This window comes from Papio anubis, chromosome 3 (genome assembly GCF_008728515.1).
Source record: "Papio anubis isolate 15944 chromosome 3, Panubis1.0, whole genome shotgun sequence".
NCBI lineage: Eukaryota > Metazoa > Chordata > Mammalia > Primates > Cercopithecidae > Papio > Papio anubis.
Genome location: NC_044978.1, coordinates 169,374,196 through 169,396,140, shown reverse-complemented (window position 1 = coordinate 169,396,140; position 21,945 = coordinate 169,374,196). Strand labels below are relative to the sequence as shown.

General features: G+C 37.8%; 1 non-coding gene across 1 annotated transcript; it reads right to left on the bottom strand.

The window, feature by feature from the left end:
* Window positions 1–21,382: 21,382 nt before the first annotated feature.
* LOC116274323 lies at window positions 21,383–21,519 on the bottom strand. The gene has a single exon (XR_004182950.1). It is a non-coding gene; the product is annotated as a small nucleolar RNA SNORA75 (small nucleolar RNA).
* Window positions 21,520–21,945: the final 426 nt, after the last annotated feature.

Genomic DNA, 21,945 nt, shown 5'->3' with positions numbered 1-21,945 from the left:
GTGCCCAGAGGGAAAGGAGAGGCAGATCTCATTTGAATATCTCTAATGACTATCAAAATATTAGTCGTAGTATGGTCATTTTGTTGTTGCCACAATAAATTATTCCATATAGAGTACTTAGCATAAGGTTGGGCTCATACTAAAGACGCAGCGTTAGCTATTAACAGTATTAGTACCAGTAATAGTTTCACATAAATAAAATTCTTTTAAATTTACTCACACCTAAACATTAAAACACATGTACACATGTATGCACACACATGCGTGGAAACACACACAGAGGTGAGATTGTATTAACCTAATCTGTACACTGCAAGTCAAGTTGGGATATATAATACCAAATAAGTACTTGATATTAAAAAATAAAAGTCAGTTTAGACCAATATCCCTAATGAACATCGATGCAAAAATCCTCAATAAAATACTAGCAAACCGAATCCAGCAGCACATCAAAAAGCTTATCCACCGTGATCAAGTGGGCTTCATCCCTGGGATGCAAGGCTGGTTCAACATATGCAAATCAATAAATGTAATCCAGCATATAAACAGAACCAAAGACAAAAACCACATGATTATCTCAATAGATGCAGAAAAGGCCTTTGACAAAATTCAACAGCCCTTCATGCTAAAAACTCTCAATAAATTCGGTATTGATGGAACATATCTAAAAATAATAAGAGCTATTTATGACAAACCCACAGCCAATATCATACTGAATGGGCAAAAACTGGAAGCATTCCCTTTGAAAACTGGCACAAGACAGGGATGCCCTGTCTCACCACTCCTATTCAACATAGTGTTGGAAGTTCTGACCAGGGCAATCAGACAAGAGAGAGAAATAAAGGGTATTCAACTAGGAAAAGAGGAAGTCAAATTGTCCCTGTCTGCAGATGACATGATTGTATATTTAGAAAACTCCATCGTCTCAGCCCCAAATCTCCCTAAGCTGATAAGCAACTTCAGCAAAGTCTCAGGATACAAAATCAATGTGCAAAAATCACAAGCATTCTTATACACCAATAACAGACAAACAGAGAGTCAAATCATGAATGAACTCCCATTCACAATTGCTTCAAAGAGAATAAAATACCTAGGAATCCAACTTACAAGGGATGTGAAGGACCTCTTTAAGGAGAACTACAAACCACTGCTCAACGAAATAAAAGAAGACACAAACAAATGGAAGAACATTCCATGCTCATGGATAGGAAGAATCAATATCGTGAAAATGGCCATACTGCCCAAGGTAATTTACAGATTCAATGCCATCCCTATTAAGCTACCAATGACTTTCTTCACAGAATTGGAAAAAACTACTTTAAAGTTCATATGGAACCAAAAAAGACCCCACATTGCCAAGACAATCCTAAGCCAAAAGAACAAAGCTGGAGGCATCATGCTACCTGACTTCAAACTATACTACAAGGCTACAGTAACCAAAACAGCACAGTACTGGTACCAAAACAGAGATACAGACCAATGGAACAGAACAGAGTCCTCAGAAATAATACCACACATCTACAGCCATCTGATCTTTGACAAACCTGACAAAAACAAGAAATGGGGAAAGGATTTCCTATTTAATAAATGGTGCTGGGAAAACTGGCTAGCCATAAGTCGAAAGCTGAAACTGGATCCCTTCCTTATATCTTATACAAAAGTTAATTCAAGATGGATTAGAGACTTAAATGTTAGACCTAAAACCATAAAAACCCTAGAAGAAAACCTAGGCAATACCATTCAGGACACAGGCATGGGCAAGGACTTCATGACTAAAACACTAAAAGCAATGGCAACAAAAGCCAAAACTGACAAATGGGATCTAACTAAACTAAAGAGATTCTGCACAGCAAAAGAAACTATCATCAGAGTGAACAGGAAACCTACAGAATGGGAAAAAATTTTTGCAATCTATTTATCTGACAAAGGGCTAATATTCAAAATTTACAAAGAACTCAAACAAATTTACAAGAAAAAAAAACCATCAAAAAGTGGGCAAAGGATATTAACAGACACTTCTCAAAAGAAGACATTTATGCAGCCAACAGACACATGAAAAAATGCTCATTATCACTCACCATCAGAGAAATGCAAATCAAAACCACAATGAGATACCATCTCACACCAGTTAGAATGGCAATCATTAAAAAGTCAGGAAACAACAGGTGCTGGAGAGGATGTGGAGAAATAGGAACACTTTTACACTGTTGGTGGGACTGTAAACTAGTTCAACCACTGTGGAAGACAGTGTAGTGATTCCTCAAGGATCTAGAACTAGAAATACCATTTGACCCAGCCATCCCATTACTGGGTGTATACCCAAAGGATTATAAATCATGCTGCTATAAAGACACATGCACACGTATGTTTATTGCAGCACTGTTCACAATAGCAAAGACTTGGAACCAACCCAAATGTCCATCAATGACAGACTAGATTAAGAAAACGTGGCACATATACACCATGGAATACTATGCAGCCATAAAAAAGGATCAGTTCATGTCCTTTGTAGGGACATGGATGAAGCTGGAAACCATCATTCTCAGCAAACCGTCACAAGAACAGAAAACCAAACACTGCATGTTCTCACTCATAGGTGGGAATTGAACAATGAGAACATAAAAGGGGAACATCACACACCGGGACCTGTTGTGCGGTGGGGTGAGGGGGAAGGGATAGCATTAGGAGATATACCTAATGTAAATGACGAGTTAATGGGTGCAGTACATCAACATGGCACATGTACACATATGTAACAAACCTGCATGTTGTGCACATGTACCCTAGAACATAAAGTATAATAAAAAATAATAATAAAAATAAATAAATAAAAGTCGGGCTTTTAAAAAGTTGGCCAGGCACAGTGGCCTATGTCTGTAGTCCCAGCACTTTGGGAGGCCAAGGCAAGGGGAACACTTGAGGTCAGGAGTTCGAGACCAGCCTGGCCAACATGGTGAAACCCCGTCTCTACTAAAATTACAAAAATTAGCCAGGTGTGATGGCGGGCACCTATAATCCAAGCTACTCAGGATGCTGAGGCAGGAGAATCACTTGAATCTGGGAGGGGGAGTTTGCAGTGAGCTAAGAACATGCCACTGCACTCCAGTCTGGGCAACAGATTGAGACTCCATCTCAAAAAAAAAAAAAAAAAATAGTTATCAGTTCCACTACTCAAAAACAAACACACTGAATATTATTGAGTCCCTTCAGTATTAGTATTAGTACCAGTAATAGTTTCACATAAATAAAATTATTTTAAGTTTACTCAGACCTAAATATTAAAACATATGTACACATGTGTGCACATGCACACATGTGGACACACACACACACACACAGAGGAGAGAGTATTTTAACCTAATCAGTCTCTTCTCTATTCATGAGACTTTGTTTTCTTTATGTTTAACATAATAATACATAGAAAACTTTTACCCAAATGTTTTCATTTAGACCTTTCCCTGCATTATTGGAAAGTTTACCTGTCCTTCCCCACTCTAAACATGATCTTCCTCTAGCATTCCTTTCTTCATAATGGTATCTGCCAGAGACCTAAGCCAGACACTTGGGAGTCATCTTTGTCATTCATTCCCCCTCCTCCAACATTCGGTGTATCAGTAAGTCTTAATCAATTCTACCTCCTAAATATATCTCAAACACATTTGCTTTTCTCCTGTTCTATTTTCAGCGCTTCCCTAGACAAGTGCTTCTCAACATTGGCACCGTTGCTATTTGAGGCCGGAAAATTCTTCCTTGGAGGGGGCTGTCCTACATATTATAAAGTAATCATTTTGGAATACATGCAGTGCATTCTACATAACAAAAACCTTCTCTCCCAAGTAAAAACTTTGCCAGAGTCTTATCCAGGGGGACAAAATTACCTAGCCCCAGCCCCTTCTAACCTGTCTGTCTCACCTAAGGGAGGTGGGCAGCAGGGGGAAATAAGAAACACTTAGGAAGGTCACAGCCCAGTGACACAAGCCCAGAAAAATATTGAGATTTGATTTGAATTATAGAATGCCTCCCCTCCCTCACTTCTTACTAGCCCATCAACAGGATATCAGTATAATAACAGTGGATTAAAACTCATACAGGTACAAGATTAAAGCAGACACAGGTACAAACTCTATTTAAGAATAGCACTTAGAGAACACCAAAGACAACATGAAAGATTAAAACAAGGACACTAGAGGAATTTGAAGCCCCTTTGCCTTCAGCTACAGCAAACATTACATAAAGCCAAGATCCCAGCCAGAGAGATATAAAACCTAACACTAAAGGCCTGTTTGCCTCAGTGCCTATTACCTGATATATTATATCCAGCTTCCAATAAAAAATTGCAAAGCATGACAAAACACAAGAGAAAACACCATCTGAAGAGACAAAGCAAGCATGAGAAACAGACTCAGATATGACACAGATTTTGGAATTGTCAGACAGGAAATTTAAAATAACTGTAATTAATATGTTAAGGAATCTAATGGAAAAGGTAGGCAGCATACAAGAACAAATGGGTAATATAAACAGAACGATAGACTCTCTAGGAAATTATCAAACAGAAAGGCTAGAAATCAAAAACATTGGAACAGAAATGGAGAATGACTTTTTGATGGCTCATCAATAGACTACACACAGCCAAGGAACAAATCAGTGACCTTCAAGATATGTCAATAGAAACTTCTTCCCAAACTGAAATTACAAAAAAAAAAAAAAAAAGAATTTGAAAACAGAACAGAATATCCAGGAACTGTTGGCAATTTCTAAAGGTGTAACATGCATGCAATTGTATACCAGAAGGAAAAGAGAGAAATAGTTAAAATAACAATGGCCAAGAACATTCCAAAATTAATGACAGACAGTAAACCACAGATCCAGGAAGCTCAGAGAACACAAAGTAGGATAAATGCTAAAATGTCTACACCTGGGCATATAGTAACACTGAAGAAAACCAAAGACAAACAGAACATTTTGAAAGAATACAGAGAGTAAAAAAAAAAAAAAAGGACAAGAATTACAACAGGTTTCTTGTCAGAAACATGCAAGCAAAAAGAGAGTGGATTGAAATACTTAAAATGTTAAATAAATAAATAACCTAGAATTCTACACCCAGCAAAATTATCCTTCCAAAGTGAAGAAGAAATAAGTATTTTCTCAGGCAAGCAAAAACTTGGGAAATTCATTGCCAGCAAACTGGTCCTCCAAGAAATATGAAAAGAAGTTCTTAGGGAGAAGGAAAATTACAATAATCAAAACCTCAGCTCTACATAAAGGAAGGAAAGGAGCCAGAAAAGGAATAAATGAAGGTAATATAAAATCTTTGAGTTTTTCTTATTCTTTTTTAAATAGAATCGGGGCATGCACATGGTGGTTTGTTACATGGATAGTGGAGTTTAGGCTTCTGGTGTACCCATCACCTGAATAGTAAACACTGTACCCAATAGGTAATTTCTCAACCCTCAACCACCCCCACCTCTCCCCTTTTGGAGTCTCCAGTGTCTATTATTTTCTTTTGTATGTCCATGTGTACCCACTGTTTAGCTCCCACTCACGAATGAGAACATGCAGTACTTGATTTTCTGTTTACAAGTTATTTCACCTAGAATAATGAACTCTGGCTTCCTCCACATTGCTGTAAAAGACATGATTTCATTCCTTTTTGTGACTGCATAGCATTCCATGGTCTATATATGTTAAATTTTCTTTATCTAATCCACCATTGGTGAACACTTAGGTGGATTCTATGACTTTGTTATTGTGAATAGTGCTGCAGTAAACATATATATACACACACACACATATATATGCAAATATATATATTTATGTATATAAAATTATATATACACAAATATGTATGTATGTATATGTGTATATATAAAATTATATATATACAAATATGTATGTATGTGTATATATATAATTATTTTCCTTTAGGTAGATATTCAATAGTGGAGTTGCTGGATCGAATGGTAACTCTATTTTTAGTTCACTGAAAAGTCTCCATACTGCTTTCCATAGAGGTTGTACTAATTTACATTCCTACCAACAGGGTACAAGCATTCCCTTTCCTCTGCATCTTGGCCAGCATCTGTTGTTTTTTGACTCTGTGGCCATTAATAAAGAGTCAAGAAACAACAGATGCTGGCGAGGCTGTGGAGAAAAGCAATGCTTTTACACTGTTAGTGGGAATGCAAATTAGTTCAATCATTGTGGAAGACAGTGTGGCAATTCCTCAAAGACCTAGAACCAGAAATACCATTTGGCCTAGCAATTCCATTACTGAGTATATGCCCAAAGGAATATAAATCATTCTATTATAAAGATACATGCATGCATATGTTCATTGCAGCACTATTCACAGTAGCAAAGACATGGAGTCAACCCAAATTCCCATCAATGATAGACTGGATAAAGAAAATGTGCTACATATACACCATGGAATACTATGCAGCCACAAAAAGGAATGAGACCATGTCTTTTGCAGGGACATGGAAGGAGCTGGAAGCCATTATCCTCAGCAACTAATGCAGGAAGAGAAAACCAAAAACTGCATGTTCTCACTTATAAGTGGGAGCTGAACAATGAGAAGACATGGGCACAGAGAGGGAAACAACACATACTGGGGCCTGTGGGGGGATAAGGTGCAGGAGGATGGAGAGCATCAGGATAAATAGCTAATGCATGCAGGGCTTAATACCTAGCTGATGGGTTGATAGGTGCAGCAAACCACCATGGCCCACAATTAACTGTGTAGCAAATCAGTACATCCTGCACATGTATCCAGGGACTTAAAATAAAATAAAATAGATTATAATAATAGTCAATTCTGGCTGGTATGAAATGCCATCTCATTGTGGTTTTGATTTTCATTTATCTGATAATTGATGATGTTGTTTTTATATATTTTTTGGCCACTTGTATGCCTTCTTCTGATAAATGTTTATCATGTCCTTTACACACTTTTTAATGGACTTGTTTTTTTCTCATTGAGTTGAGTTTCCTGTATATTCTGGATATTTGTCCTTTATCAGATACATAGCTTGAAAGTATTTTCTCCCATTCTGTAGCTTGTGTGTTTACTCTGTTGATTATTTCCTTCGCTGTGCAGAAGCTTTTTAGTTTAATTAAGTCTCATTTGTCTATTTTTGTTTTTGTTGCATTCACTTTTGAGGTCTTAATCATAATTTCTTTGCCTAGGCCAATGTCCTGAAGAGTTTTTTCTAGATTTTCTTATAGGATTTTTATAGTTTCCAGTCTAGCCAGAGCAATCAGGCAAAAGAAAGAAATAAAAGGCATCAAAATTGGAAAAGAGAAAGTCAAATTATCTCTGGTCACTCATGACATGATCTTATATGTAGACAGACATAAAGACCCCTCCAAGAGACTACTAGACTTGATAAATTACTGCAGTAAAGTCTCAGGATAGAAAATCAACAGGATACAAAAATCAGTAGCATTTCTATACATCAATAATATTCAAGCCGAGAATGAAATTAGGAGTTCAATCTCATTTACAGTAACCACAAAAAAAAAAAAAAAAACTAGGAATATATTTAACCACAGAGGTAAGTGATCTCTACAAAGAGAACTACAAAAAAACTGATGAATGATGAAAGAAATCATAGATGACAGAAACAAATGGAAAAATATATCATGCTCATGGAGTGGAAGAATCAATATTATTAAAAACAACCATATTTCCCACAGCAATATACAGATTCAGTGCAATACCTATCAAACTGCCAATGTATTTTTCACAGAATTAGAAAATATCATTCCAAAATTCATATAGAACCAAAAAAGAGCCCAAATAGCTGAAGCAATCTTAAGTAAAAAGAAAAAAGCTAGAGACATCACATTACCTAACTTCAAATTATACTACAAGGCTATAGTAATCAAAACAGCATGGTTGTGGTATAAAAATAGACGCATAGATCAATGGAACAGAATATAGAACCCAAGACTAAAGTCACATACTTACCACCAACTGATCCTCAACAAAGTTCACAAAACTATACAATGAGGAAAGGACAAACTACTCAAAAAATGGTACTGGGAAAATTGGATAGCCATATGCAAAAGAATGGAATTGGAGCCTTATTTCTCACCATATATAAAAATTAACTCAAGATGGATTAAAGACTGAAATATAAGACCTGGAAATATTTTTTCTTATTCTTAACTGATCAAACAGAAACTGTTCAAAGTAATAACAATGCGTTGTGTGATTATAGGATATGCATAAGTGAAATGAGTGAAAGTAATGCTATAGGATGGGAGAGAGAAATTGAGAGTGTGCTGTTATAGGATACCTATATTACCTATGAAGCAATACAGTGTTATTTAAAAGAGACTTAGGCGAGTTGTAAATGTGTATTTCAAACTCTAGGCCAGCTACTAAAAAAATTTTAAGAAGTATAATTGATATGTTATGAGTGGAGAGAAAATGGAATGGTATAAAATGTTCAATTAAAACCAGAGAAGGCAGAAAAAAAGAAAAAGAAACAAAAAAATAAGCACAACGAAAAGAAAACGATGATAAACATGGCAGATAGTATTTCGACTATATCAATTATCAATTTACATATAAATTAGCTCAAACATGCCAATAAAAGGACAGACATTATTTGTTTTTTTTAAAAAAATGATAAAAAAGACCTAATTATACATTGTCTACAAGAAACTCATTTTAAACATAAAGGCACAGATAGGTTAAAAGAAAAGTGGTAGAGAAAAATATACCCTGTTTACAGTCAAAGAAAGCTGGAGTCATAAAATTAATTTAAGAAAAAAATGTCTCCATCCATTGTCAAAAGTGTGGGTTGCATAATGAGGGTTAAAACCACCTCTGGCTGAGAGGCACTAGCTTAACCCACCAGCATCTCTTGCCAGAACACCTTCAGTAACTCTAATCAATTCTGTTATGTGTACTCTTGGTCTTTAACAATTCATTCTACACTGCAGCAAGAATGATCTTTTAAAATTCAAATCTCATCTGGGCACAGTGTCTCATACCTGTAATCCCAGCACTTTGGGAGGCAGCGACGGGCAGACCACTTGGGGCCAGGAGTTCGAGACCAGCCTGGCCAACATGACAAAATCCCATCTCAACTAAAAATACAAAAATTAGCCAGGCATGGTGGGGCACATGCCTGTAATCCCACTACTTGAGAGGTTGAGGCACAAGAATTGCTTGAACCCAGGAGGCAGAGGCTACAGTGAGTCAGGATCTCGCCACTGCACTCCAGCCTAGGCGACACAGCAAGACTGTGTTAGGGGAAAAAAAACCACTCAAATCTCATGTAATCCTCGTGCTTAAAACCATCAATGTCTTTCCTCTATTTTTAAGACAAAAGTCCAAATTTGGTAACGTGTCCATAAGGCTCTGCATGTTCTGACCCTGGCACCTTCTCCAGGTACATTTAATGTCATCCCTGCTTTGCTCTGCATACTCCAGCCTCATGAGACTCACTTTCTGTTCCTTGAACTCAGTCTGTTTCCACACCAGGGTCTTCACACATGCTGTTCCCTCTGCTGGAATTCGCCCCCACCACCACTTACTGCCCCCTTGCCTAGATAACAGAGCTTCGGATACCACCTTAAAAAATTTACTTTCTCCAGCTCAATTCTGGTTCCCTTTTAGAATTTCCTAGCACCTGCTACAGCTCATTTATAGCACTTATCAAAACCTCACTTCATCGGCTAATATAAAACTATTAGTTTTATATTTGTTCTCCCTGTTAGATTATAACAGGGATTTTGTCCTTGCTGTTCACATGACCAACATAGCTCTCAAAACATAGTAGGCCCTCAGTACTTACTTAATAAATGAATAAATGAATTGAAGAATGAATGAATATCTTTGTAAATATAATTTTAGGACTGCATAGTAGTCAATCTAGGTTATGATAAAAATTTAGCCATTCTTCTGTCCAAGACCATTTAGATTGTTTTCAAATATTTATTAAAAATAGAGAGGCATAAAAAATAAGATATTATTCAAACATATAATGTCAAAATTTCTCTCAGGGGAAAAACTTTCTTTAGGGGGAAATCCCTTATTAAGAGCTTGGGGTTATACTGAGATTTCAAGGGGTATATGGCAACTGGCCCCCAAAACTTCAAGAAAGAGTTTACTGCACTTACTGAAACAAGAAGATGAATTTTCTCATTGTTCTAGAGAGGCAGAGTGAAAGGTAAAAGGCATAGAATGGAGGAGAGATGAGAGGGAGAGAGAGAAAGAGAGACAGAGAGACAGGCAAGGGCAGGATGTGATGGTAGGTGCTGAGTGGGAACAGGAGAGGTTCCTTAGTGACATGGTGACCAAACAAATCCAGGAGAACAGAATACTGTAGTGAACCTGTCCCCACAAATCTTGTCTCTTAAATATCACTTTTGTTGAGTTGTTTTTTGTTTTTTGTTTTTACCCCAGAATAGATGAAGAGGCTAGATTCCATATGTGAACTGACATGTAAGAAACTGAATTAACTCAGGATGGATTAAATATTTAAATGTAAAACTTCAGACTGAAAATTTTAGGATAAAAAACATAGGAAACACCAATCTGAACAATCAGACTTGGGAAAAAAAATTCTGACTGAGTCCTCAAAAGCAATTGCAACAAAAACAAAAAATGACAAGTGAGACCTAATTAAACTAAAGGCTTCTGAACATCAAAAGAAACTACCAACAGAGTAAATACACAACCTACAGAATGGGAGAAAATAGTTGCAAACTGTGCAGCTCATAAAGGTCTAATATCCAGAATCTATAAGGAATTTAAACAACTCGACAAGTAAACAAAACAAATAACCTTATTAAAAAGTGGACAAAAGACATGAATAGATACTTCTCAAAAGAAGACATACAAGTAGCCAACAAACATATGAAAAAATGCTCAACATCATTAGTCATCAGAGAAAGGCAAATCAAAACCACAATGAGACACCTAACCATCTCATGCCACTCAAAATGGCTACTATTAAAAAGTCAGAAAACAACAGATGCTGGTGAGGCTGCAGGGAAAGGGGAATGGTTATACACTATTGATGAAAATGTAAATTAGCTCAGCCACTGTGAAAAGCAGTTTGGAGATTATTCAAAGAACAAAAAAGAGAACTACCGTTTGACCCAGCAATCCCATTGCTAGATATATATATCCAAAAGAAAATAAATCATGTGACTGATATATATAGATATATATATAATAAAATATATACATCATGATATATGATATATATGACAAATGATATATATCATGATATATATGATAGCCATATTTTTTTTAATATATATAATGGAATACCACTTAGCCATAAAAAGGAATGAAATAATGGCATTTGCAGCAACCTGGATAGAGCTGGAGACCATTATTCTAAATGAAGTAACTCAGGAATGGAAAACCAAACATCGTATGTTCTCACTCATAAGTGAGACCTAAGCTATGAGGACACAAAAGGCATAAGAATGAAATAATGGACTTTGGGGACTCAATGGGAAGGGCAGGAAGGGGGTGAAGGATAAAAGACTACACACTGGGTAGAGTGTACACTGCTCGGGGTGATGGGTGCACCAAAATCTTTGAAATCACCACTAAAGAACTTATCCATGTAACCAAATACCACCTGCTCCCCAAAAACTATTGAAATTTTAAAAAATAATAATAAATCATTCTAACAAAAAGACACACGCATACACTCACATATTTATCACCATACTGTTCACAATAGCAAAGACATGGAATCAACCCAGATGCCCATCAACAGTGGATTGGATAAAGAAAATATAGTCTATATACACTATGGAATACTACTCAGTCATAAAAAGAAATGAAATAATGTCTTTTGCAGCACATTAGATGGAGCTGGAGGCCATTATCCTCAGTGAACTAATGCAGGAACAGAAAACTAAATATTACATGCCTCACTTATAAGTGGGAGCTAGACTTTGAGTACTTATGGACACAAAGATGGGAACAATAGACACTGGGAACTACTAAAGGGGAAAGGGAGGAAGAGGGGCAAGTGTTGAAAAACTAACAATTGGGTACAATGCTCACCACCTGGGTGATGGCATCAATCATACCCCAAAACTCAGCATCACAAAATAAACCCAGGCAACAAACCTACACGTGTAACCCCCTGAATCTAAAATTAAAAAGTTGAAATGGAAATTTTTTTAAAAATGGAAGCTGCATGAAAAGAAACAGGAAGCGGGAACCAAACAACAGGACATACGATTTTACTCAGATCTCCAAGAGGCAAGGCAAGGGGGATCCACCTTTTCTGTTTCTCTCTCTCTCTCTGTCTCTGTCCCTCTCTCTGTCTCTCTCTCTCTCCATATATATATATGTGTGTGTGTATATATGTATATATGTATGTATATATGTACATATACACACAGATACATAGATGTATGTATGTATATATATTATATATACATACATATAATATCTGCGTGTGCATATGTGTCTATCTCTCTATCTTTGTCTCTTTTTCCTTTCTGAGGGGAGCGAGGGTTTATTCAAGGTTGCCTCCTTCAGGATAAATTTATAAATATGGAATTGCTGGGTTAAAGGTTAGCCACACTTTAAGGTAAAATGATTTCCAGCAATTTATATTTCTCTTTTTTTTAGTAGGAATTTGAAAGAATAAAACATTCCTTGTCCTTACAAATAGTTGTCTTCAATTACAAGTTCCAGCTCCTTCTGGTTGAAAGATCTCTCTTCTACTCTAAAACTGTACATACCATGAGTGCTTAATCAATGAATATTGAAAGAAATTCTTAGCACTCTTAGTCCTGAAAACTAGCCATTTTTATATGGGCATATTCTCCCATCTCCAAGAACACTGCAATATGTCTTAATTTTTTGGGATCAGTTCCTTCATCCTCTGACTTACAAACATCTTGAGTCTTCAAAATCGTGTTGGGTATTTTGAATCTTGGTTGTATGAATTTTCCAATTCTGTTGATGTCCTGTTTTTTTCCAGTTCTGTTGATGTCCTGATGTTCTGGGGTTTTTTGTTGTTGTTTGTTTATTTTGAGACGGAGTCTCTCTCTGTCCCCCAGGCTGGAATACAATGGCATGATCCTAGCTCACTGCAACCTCTGCCTCCCGGGTTCAAGCTATTCTCCTGCCTCAGCCTCCTGAGTAGCTGGGACTATAGGCACACCCCACCACGCCCGACTAATTTTTGTATTTTTAGTAGAGACGGGGTTTCACCATGTTGGCCAGGATGGTCTCGATCTCCTGACCTCGTGATCCACCCACCTCGGCCTCCCAAAGTGCTGGGATTACAAGCGTGAGTCACCGCACCTGGCCAATGTCCTGTTTTTTTAAAGGATTTTGACACACATACTCCTGATTAGCATAGAAAACTCAAAATGATTACTAAATCTTTCTGAAATTCAAGCAAGATTTTGCTTGTGCTTAGTTTTTAATAATGCAAAATTGTTTTGAGCCAGTACTCGTTTTTTAAGCTAATTTGATTCTCCTCTTTAATATGCTACATTAAAAATCTAGCCAATATAAAAATTAGCCATATGGCTGATAAAAGAAAACATAATAATAATTAGAATCATAATTTCAGAATTTGTCTAAAAGGCTTCTCTTTTCTCCTTTCTCTTTTTTCCAGATTTATTAAGGTATAATTGAAAAATAAAAATTGTACATATTTACAGTGTACAATGTGATGTTCTGACATATGTGTACATTGTAAAATGTTTAAATCAAGTTAACTAACATACGCATTAACTCACATTTTGCTCTGAGAACATTTTGGAGCTATTCTCTTGGCAATTTTCAAGTATACAATACAGTATTATTAAGTATAGTCACCATGCTGTACAACAGATCTCCAGAACTTATTCATCCTATCTACCTGAAACTTTGTAACACTTGACCAATATCTCCTTATCTCCCACTCCAACTCCTGGCAACCACCATTCTGCTGGCAGCTTCTATGAGTCGGACATGTGAGATCGTGCAGTATTTGTCTTTCTGTGCCTGGCTTGTTTCATTTAGTATAATGTCCTCAAGTTCATCCATGGTGTCACAATGACAGGACGTCCTTTGATTTTAAGGCTGAATAGTATTCCAGTGTGTATCTATACTTCATTTCCTTTATCCATTCATCCATCAATGGACACTTAGCTTGTTTCCATGTCTTGCCATTGTGAATAATACTGCAGTGAACACAAGAGTGCAGATATCTCGTCAACATACTAATTCCATTTCCTTCGAATATATATTCAGTAGTGGAATTGCTGGGTCATATGGTAGCTCTATTTTTAATTTTTTGAGGAAACTCAATGCTCTTTTCCATAGAGGCTGTACTAATTTCCATTCCCACTGACAGTATACAAGGGTTCCCTTTTCTCCACATCCTTGCCAACACTTGTTATCTTTTGTCTTTTTGATAATAGCCCTTCTAACAGGTGTTAGGTGATATCTCATTGTGATTTAATTTGCATTTCCCTGGTGATTAGTGATGCTGAGCATTTTTTTCAAATGCCTATTGGCCATTTGTATATCTTCTTTTGAAAAATGTCTATTCAGGTCCTTTGCCCATTTTTTAACTGAGTTATTTGTTCTCTTGCTTAACAGCCATTTTCTTTAGACCCTGTTGGCCCACATAAAAAAAAGAAATAGGCAGATCTAAGACAAAAAAAATCTGTAATAATCCGCCAAATAGCTATTTCATGCACTCTCTATACCTTTAATTTTTTTCTATCAAAGTTATTCTCTTTCTGCAACTGGTCACTTCTAATATATTTGTGGTTGGGTTAGAGTCTGACCATATAACATTTTTAAAGGCATAGCAATGCCACCTTTAAAAAGGTATCCAACAGTTATATCTCACAAAAATACAGTTTATTGTGGCTTTGTTTCTAATATCAAAAGACGGGAAAATATGTAAATCTCTAACATTAGTGGGCTACTTAAAGTATGGAACATGCACAAAATAGAGTATCTTGCAGCCAATAAAAAAGAATGAGATCTACCTATGTATGCAAATATAAAATAAATTCTATGGTACATTTTAAATGAACAAAGCAAACTGCAAAACATTGTGTATAATATGAATTTGTATGTTTAAAATATCTCCACTTGGCTACAAAAGAAAGTCATAGTTGTTGCTTCTAAGGTAGGCAGTGGGAGACATAGTTCTGAGATATAAGGAAAACTTACTTTTCATTGAACTTTTTTTTTTTTTTTTTTTTTTTTTTGAGACACAGCCTAACTCTGTCATTCAGGCTGGAGTGCCGTGGCATGCTCATGGCTCCTTGCAGCCTCAACCTCCTGGGTTCAAACAATCCTCCCACCTCAGCCTCCCTAGTAGCTGGGTCTAGAGGGGTACACTACCACATCTGGCTAAATTTTGTATTTTTTGTAGAGATAAGGTTGCCCAGGCTGAAATATTTTAATTTTTTACAATGAGCATATGTTAATTTTTAGTTAAACATAGACAATCAAACGGCAAGGGGGAGGGCTTTGGTTCTATGTTTCATGAAACCAGTCAAAATCACTATCAATTTTGGCTAATGGTAATCAATTCAAATTGCAAATTAGCAATTAATTTATCTTGAATCTATCAGCAGCATTTCAACTTCTCACTAAATCTTACTAAGAATTTTAACCATATGTCAAACAGTTATTTCCTTGGTCATTCATTCATTGCACCATTCAATTCATACTAATCGTGGGCATGCGCAATGTCATACGCCATGCTGGGACACAGGAACACAGAAGTGAGCAAGAAAAAGAATTCGTTGTTACCTCTTTGAGCTCAGAGTCTAGCAGGAAAGACCAATCTTCCCACTAAGTAACTGGAGAAATGTTGAAGAGCATTGTAAGAGTACTTGAAGGGGTGCTTACACAATCTATGTATCGGAAAGACCTCAGAGGAAAGGACATCTAGCTGATACCTCTAGTTAACCAGGTGACTGGTGAGAGAGAGCATGTTCTAAGAAGAGATGGGCAGATGGTGCCACCTCAAGGGTAAAAGAGAGCTCTACCTGGCACAATCAAAAGCCGTCGGGACCAATGGAGCATCAAGTTCGGACAAATGAATGGCGATACCACCAGGGAGCAGATCGTAGGGAACTTGAGCAAGGTGGAGGACCCTGGACCTCACTTCAATGACAGGAAGAACCACAGCAGGATTTTAATCAGGTGTGTTAGTCTCCTAGGGCCACTGTAACAAATGACCACAAACCAAGTGGCTTAGAACAACAGAAAAGCATTTTCTCACAGTCCTGGAGGCCAGAAGTCTGAAACCAAGGTGTGGTGAGTACCATGCTCCCTCTGAAAGCTCGAGGGGAGAACCCCTCCTAGCCTCTTCCTAGCTCCTGGTGACTGTCAGCAATCTTTGGTGTTCCTTGACTTATAGACACATCACTCCAAACCCTCCCTCTGTCATCAGATGGCCTTCTCTCAGTAGGTATCTCTGTCCAAATCTCTCTCTTGTAAAACCCCCAGTCATAATGAATTTAAGAGCCACCATGATCCACTATGACTTTATATTAAGTTGATCACATCCAAAAAGACCCTATTTCCAAAAAGTCATATTCCCAGGTTCCACATGGAAGTGAATTTTGGGGGGACACAATTTAACCCAGTACAGCAAGGACACAATATAATCTGATTTGCATTTTATAAAAACTATTCCAAGGATAAAGAGGGAAAAGATAGGGAGGGAGCGAGACTGGAAAGATAAAGATTAACTTCACATACATCTTTATTATTTTTGAATTAGGAGATTCATTTTGAGACCCAAGCTGCCCATCAGACGTTGAGCTAAGAGCTGTTTCCGTGAAATCTCATTCTGTCCTCACACTGCCCTGTGAAGATAGTCAGAGATGTGACTTTACCCGTCCATGGTCACACAGCAGTGCCTCAAACCCAGATCTGGTAGGCTCTAGAGCCTATAAGGTTTCCATCCTCCTAGGCTGAAAACTAAACACATTCTCAAGGCAATGAGACTCCTTTGACGTGGATTTCCAGGAGGCGGAAAATACTGCACACTGGCATGGTTTCAAGCACACTTCATATTCTTTATGCAAAGCCAGGGCAAAAGGTGAATAGTTAACATATCCTAAAGAGTAGTCATGTTGTAATGCAAAGGAATCTGAGGGTTCCAGTCGCACTACACCATGTCCAGTGATTCAACCATAGGTCAGAAATATTCTTTTTAAAAAGAGACCTATGTAAAATCCATGCCTCACAAACACAAGCCCATATTAAAAGAAGCCTGCTTTTTATAAAATGAAGAAACTTGAAGCTATCATCTGAAAAACTGAGACACAGAAATGAATACAGAGGAAAAAAGAGGTAATTGGTGGGAATTGTTCGGACTGATAGCTGATATTGATCAGAAACAGACTGTGGGTCTTCTCCCTGTTTCCTGCTTTACCTCCATAGTCCACAATTGTAAAGGTAGGTTGAAATTTTAAAAAACAACAATGAAGACCAAGGTTGTTCTCGCTTGTGTGCAGTAGTTTTATTTATTTATTTATTTATTTTTTTTTTTTTTTTTTTTTTTGAGACGGAGTCTCGCTCTGCCACCCGGGCCGGAGTACAGTGGCCTGATCTCAGCTCACTGCAAGCTCCATCTCCCAGGTTCCCACCATTCTCCTGCCTCAGCCTCCCGAGTAGCTGGGACTACAGGCGCCCGCCACCACACCCGGCTAGTTTTTTGTATTTTTTAGTAGAGACGGGGTTTCACTGTGTTAGCCTGGTTGGTCTCGATCTCCTGACCTCGTGATCCGCCCGTCTCGGCCTCCCAAAGTGCTGGGATTACAGGCTTGAGCCACAGCGCCCGGCCTGTGCTCAGTAGTTTTTAGGGGGTCAAATGAGTATGGTGGGTGTAGGTTTCAGCTTCTGTCACTTATCACAATTTTGTCATATCAAGGTCTAAACAGAGCACCCAACTCTCAATTTCCTCTTTTTTGTTCCATGACTTTTTCCTGCAATATTAAAATAGAAATGAAAGAAGGAAGAAAGGAGGGAAGGAAGGAAGGAATGGAGGAAGAGAAGAAGAAAGGGAGGAAAGGATGAAGGAAAGAATGAAACTTGAAAAAAGTAAATGTGAATCCAAAAGAGAGGAGAAAACAATGATTATTCTGATATGTATTACTAGTTTAAAAACCGAACTGTAAATCAGGTTATAATTTATAAACTGATTCCTAAAAATAAAGAATAAAATACATTTAAAAGCAATTAATAAGCAATTTTTATCTAGGAAGTGGGTGATTTTTGCACAAGAGGGAGAGAAAAGCTCCAGGCTTTGCCTCATCTCCTAGAAGCATCCCATATTCTTAGATGTGACGTTGCCTTGGTAACCACAACTTGGTGACCTCGTTATTTCAACCTAATCCTGCTTTGAAATTATAGTTGCTCCACCCTTTTGCCTGGCCAGCCTGATAACATAATCATTGTAAATGAGGATGGGAAAAAAAACAGCAGGATATAGTCCCTCCGGTGACACGAGACCAGTCTCACCTTATCATGAAAATAGACGAACAATTAAACGGCATGAATCTAAAACCCTAAAAGTGGATTTTCTTATTTTTTATATGGTTTGTTATGCTTATTTTCAAAACCTACTGGTGGATTCAATGTAGCAGAGTATCTTGATATTACTATATGAAAATGGAAAATTCCTATTTGTGTTTAAAAAAAAATAAGAAGAGCTAAACTGTCAAAGGTGAAGTTCTTAATTATGCATTTGTTTTGCCCAACAGCTGAATAGAAACCAGAATCAGAAAATAATTTTTTAATAAGTAGACTGGGAGTATCCAGGTTTGTTTGTCCAGCTTAACTTCCTCTGGCTAAAGCCTCGCAGATCAGTTGTCATCTTGAATTCAGGTTCCTTTCATAACAAAAGAATCAGGAGATGACATTACTTACATTCCGAATGCATCAAGTCTAACTATACTGTAGTTTAAAGGAAATATAATTTACTCATTTGTTTCAATTTGTGTGCTTTGAGATCTCTGCCCAGAAAGGAAGGAAAATTCCATTCTCTTTCTCCTTCATTTCCTCCTTTAAAAAAAAAAAAAAAAAAAATCCCAAATGGCTAGGATACACTAGTGATAGAGTTCAGATCTCCATGAAATGTTCATGCTGCTCCCAACTCATACATGGAGGAGTCTGGGTAGCTACGTGGCCTGCATCTTGGGCTCCTGGGCTCCCCTTCCAGGACACTCCCCCATTTCTGATTGCCACACGCCAGCTCACCCATCGTCTTTCCGAAAGATCCCTAGTTGTGGTACATGGAGGGGAGAGTTACTTAGATGGATTCCCTTCACCCATTCTCCTGCTGGCAACAGTCCTGCTTCCTCTGTCTCCCCACTGTGTGCTTCCCAAAGAATAATTGTTTGCTACTGGTGGATATGCTGTTGGCCTTCCCAGTGGATGTCAATGGCAGCTCACAGGTAAAAGGCAAGTTCCCACTCAAGGCCGTTATCCAGAGCGAACATGCCCAGGGGATAAGGCCACCCATGCTGGCATCCCCTCCTGCCAGCAAAAAGAGAGCCACTGCCATGGTGGGAGGAGGGAATGGCCAATGGCTGGCTAATGGATCTAAAGCACAGCTAGATAAGATGAACAACTTTTAGTGTACTAGAGCACTGTAGGGTGACTATAATTAAAAGCAACCATTTATCATATATTTTTAAATAGCTAGAAGAGCAGGGTTTTGAATGATCCCATCTCAAAGAAATGATAAATGTTGGAGGTGATAGATATGCTAATTATCCTAATTTGGATATTCTACATTGTATACATGTATTGAAATACCACAATGTACTCCATAAATATGTACAACTATTATGTGTCAATTAAAAATAATACAAGAGAGAGCTGTCACCAGCTATACCTTATATCTATAAATACTATTGTGATATAATCTTAAGAATGTAGGGAAAGATTGTAGCTTCTTGAAGAAAGTATGCTGCATCAATTAAAACTTCACTATCAGAGTGATAGTATCAAATGTCTAAGAGAAATAACCTAGAACGGTATGCATTGGACTTAAGAGTATTTCTTCCCTTTTGCTGAGAGGTGAGTAAAATTAGCATTTCATAAAGTGTGAGCTCCAGGTATACTACACCAGGCCATTCTAAGCCCACTCTTCTCTTGTTTACTATAGCCACAAGGAGTAATAATAATGATGATGATAACAGCGAACATTCAGTGAGTTTGCATACTTACCATTTGCCTGATTTTACAGAGGAGTGGCTGATACACAGAAAGCAGAATGTCTTGATAGCCTCCCAAAGCTGGCAGGAAGTGGCAAGCCAAGATTCAGATGCATGTAGCTACTCAGCTATTCTGCCCTCCTGGACCTAACTGTAGAACTAGGACCAGTGGTTAGACCCCAGGAGCAGACATATCAAAACTCACTCTGAAAAGAAAAGTCTAAGTAGTCCAAGCTGTCCAAAGACAGAATAGACCTTGACAGTCTCAAAAACAAAGGAAACACACAAAGCATGAAATCTAAGACCAAATATCTCTGACCTCCCAGAACGTATCAAAAGTGCAGATCTGAGTATAAATACTATACCCTACTGGCCTAAGTATTCATCAGATGGTGTGTTTTTGGCTTAGGGGTTCTTACATGATATACATAGAGAGAGAAAGGGAAACAAATTTCTTGGCAGATTCAAGCATCTGTGTAGGGAAGAGGAAAGAAGAGTAGTACACTTAAGAGAATCGCAGTGGGATGGGGGTAAGAGGCTGAGAATAGACACGTTTTAGGTTTCGGCTAAGAATTGAGACAACTCACACAGTTGCTGTGAGGATCAAAGGATAACATGCAAAAATAGACAGAAAAGTATAGATCATGAGATAAATGTAAGAAATTCCATTCCCAGAGGCAGCTGGCAGTGCTACAGACTCCTGAGCAAGTGAAGCAATGCAAACTGTCGGAGGAATATGGTTCCACTGAACCTATTCCAGCCAGGAAGAAACAAGGATGAAAAGGAGGCTTTGGGAACAATGAAGGCAACAAAGACAGTTGGTGGGGGGTGGAAAAAGGAATACATGAAGGAAAGTCCAATTCTGCCATGGCTTGGACATCAAGGTGCCCAAAATTCATGAAGCTCCTCCTTTCTAGCATTTGCACCCAACAGACCTGAAAATAACCAGATTGCCAGGCCTTTCCTACCTCTCCTTCCCTCTACCTGAAACATCTCTCTTCTCCTTCCTTACTCAGCTCTTTCCTTTGTCTTCTGCTTGGTCATTTCCCAACTATGTTTCAGGTCTCTTAGTTGTCACTTTCTGCAGAAATCCTTTCTGGACTTCCCCTTACCCAGTGCTAAATCCTTCTTCTTTTTGGCTCTCCAAACTCCCTGTTCTTTTTTGTTTGTTTGTTTTTTCTTCCCAGAATGTCTCACAAAACAGCCAAATATACCTCTGTAAAGACAGAAAGTAAAATAATGCTAGTTCTGTGAATTCTCTCTTCTTCTCATGCAAATACCTCAACTGCCACCAATGGACAGAAAGGAGCTCAATGAGAAGCCAAGCTCCCTGTTCTTTCTCCGTTTCTATATAGTTACTGCCTCTTGCCCTGTCTTCCCCGTCACCCTCCATAAACTTATTCACCTTGTAAAGGCAAGAACCATGGTGTCTACACAGTTGCCTGGCACATAATAGAAGCACAATAAATTCATTCATTCATTTATTCACCTGACACATATTTACTGAATATACATTCTGTGTCAGGCACTGAAGTAAAGCAGCAAACAAGACAAATAAATTCTCTGCCTTCATTCTTGGGGGGAAGGAAAGGTTTTTTTGTTTTGTTTTGTTTTGTTTTGTTTTATCAAGTAAATGAAAACAAACAAGATGGTTACAGATTGCTAAAAGAGGTATGGAAAAAAATGAACAGTTCGATGACATGAAAGAGGAAGAACTTCTTTAAGTCTCATGTCTTTGGATCCTGGGAG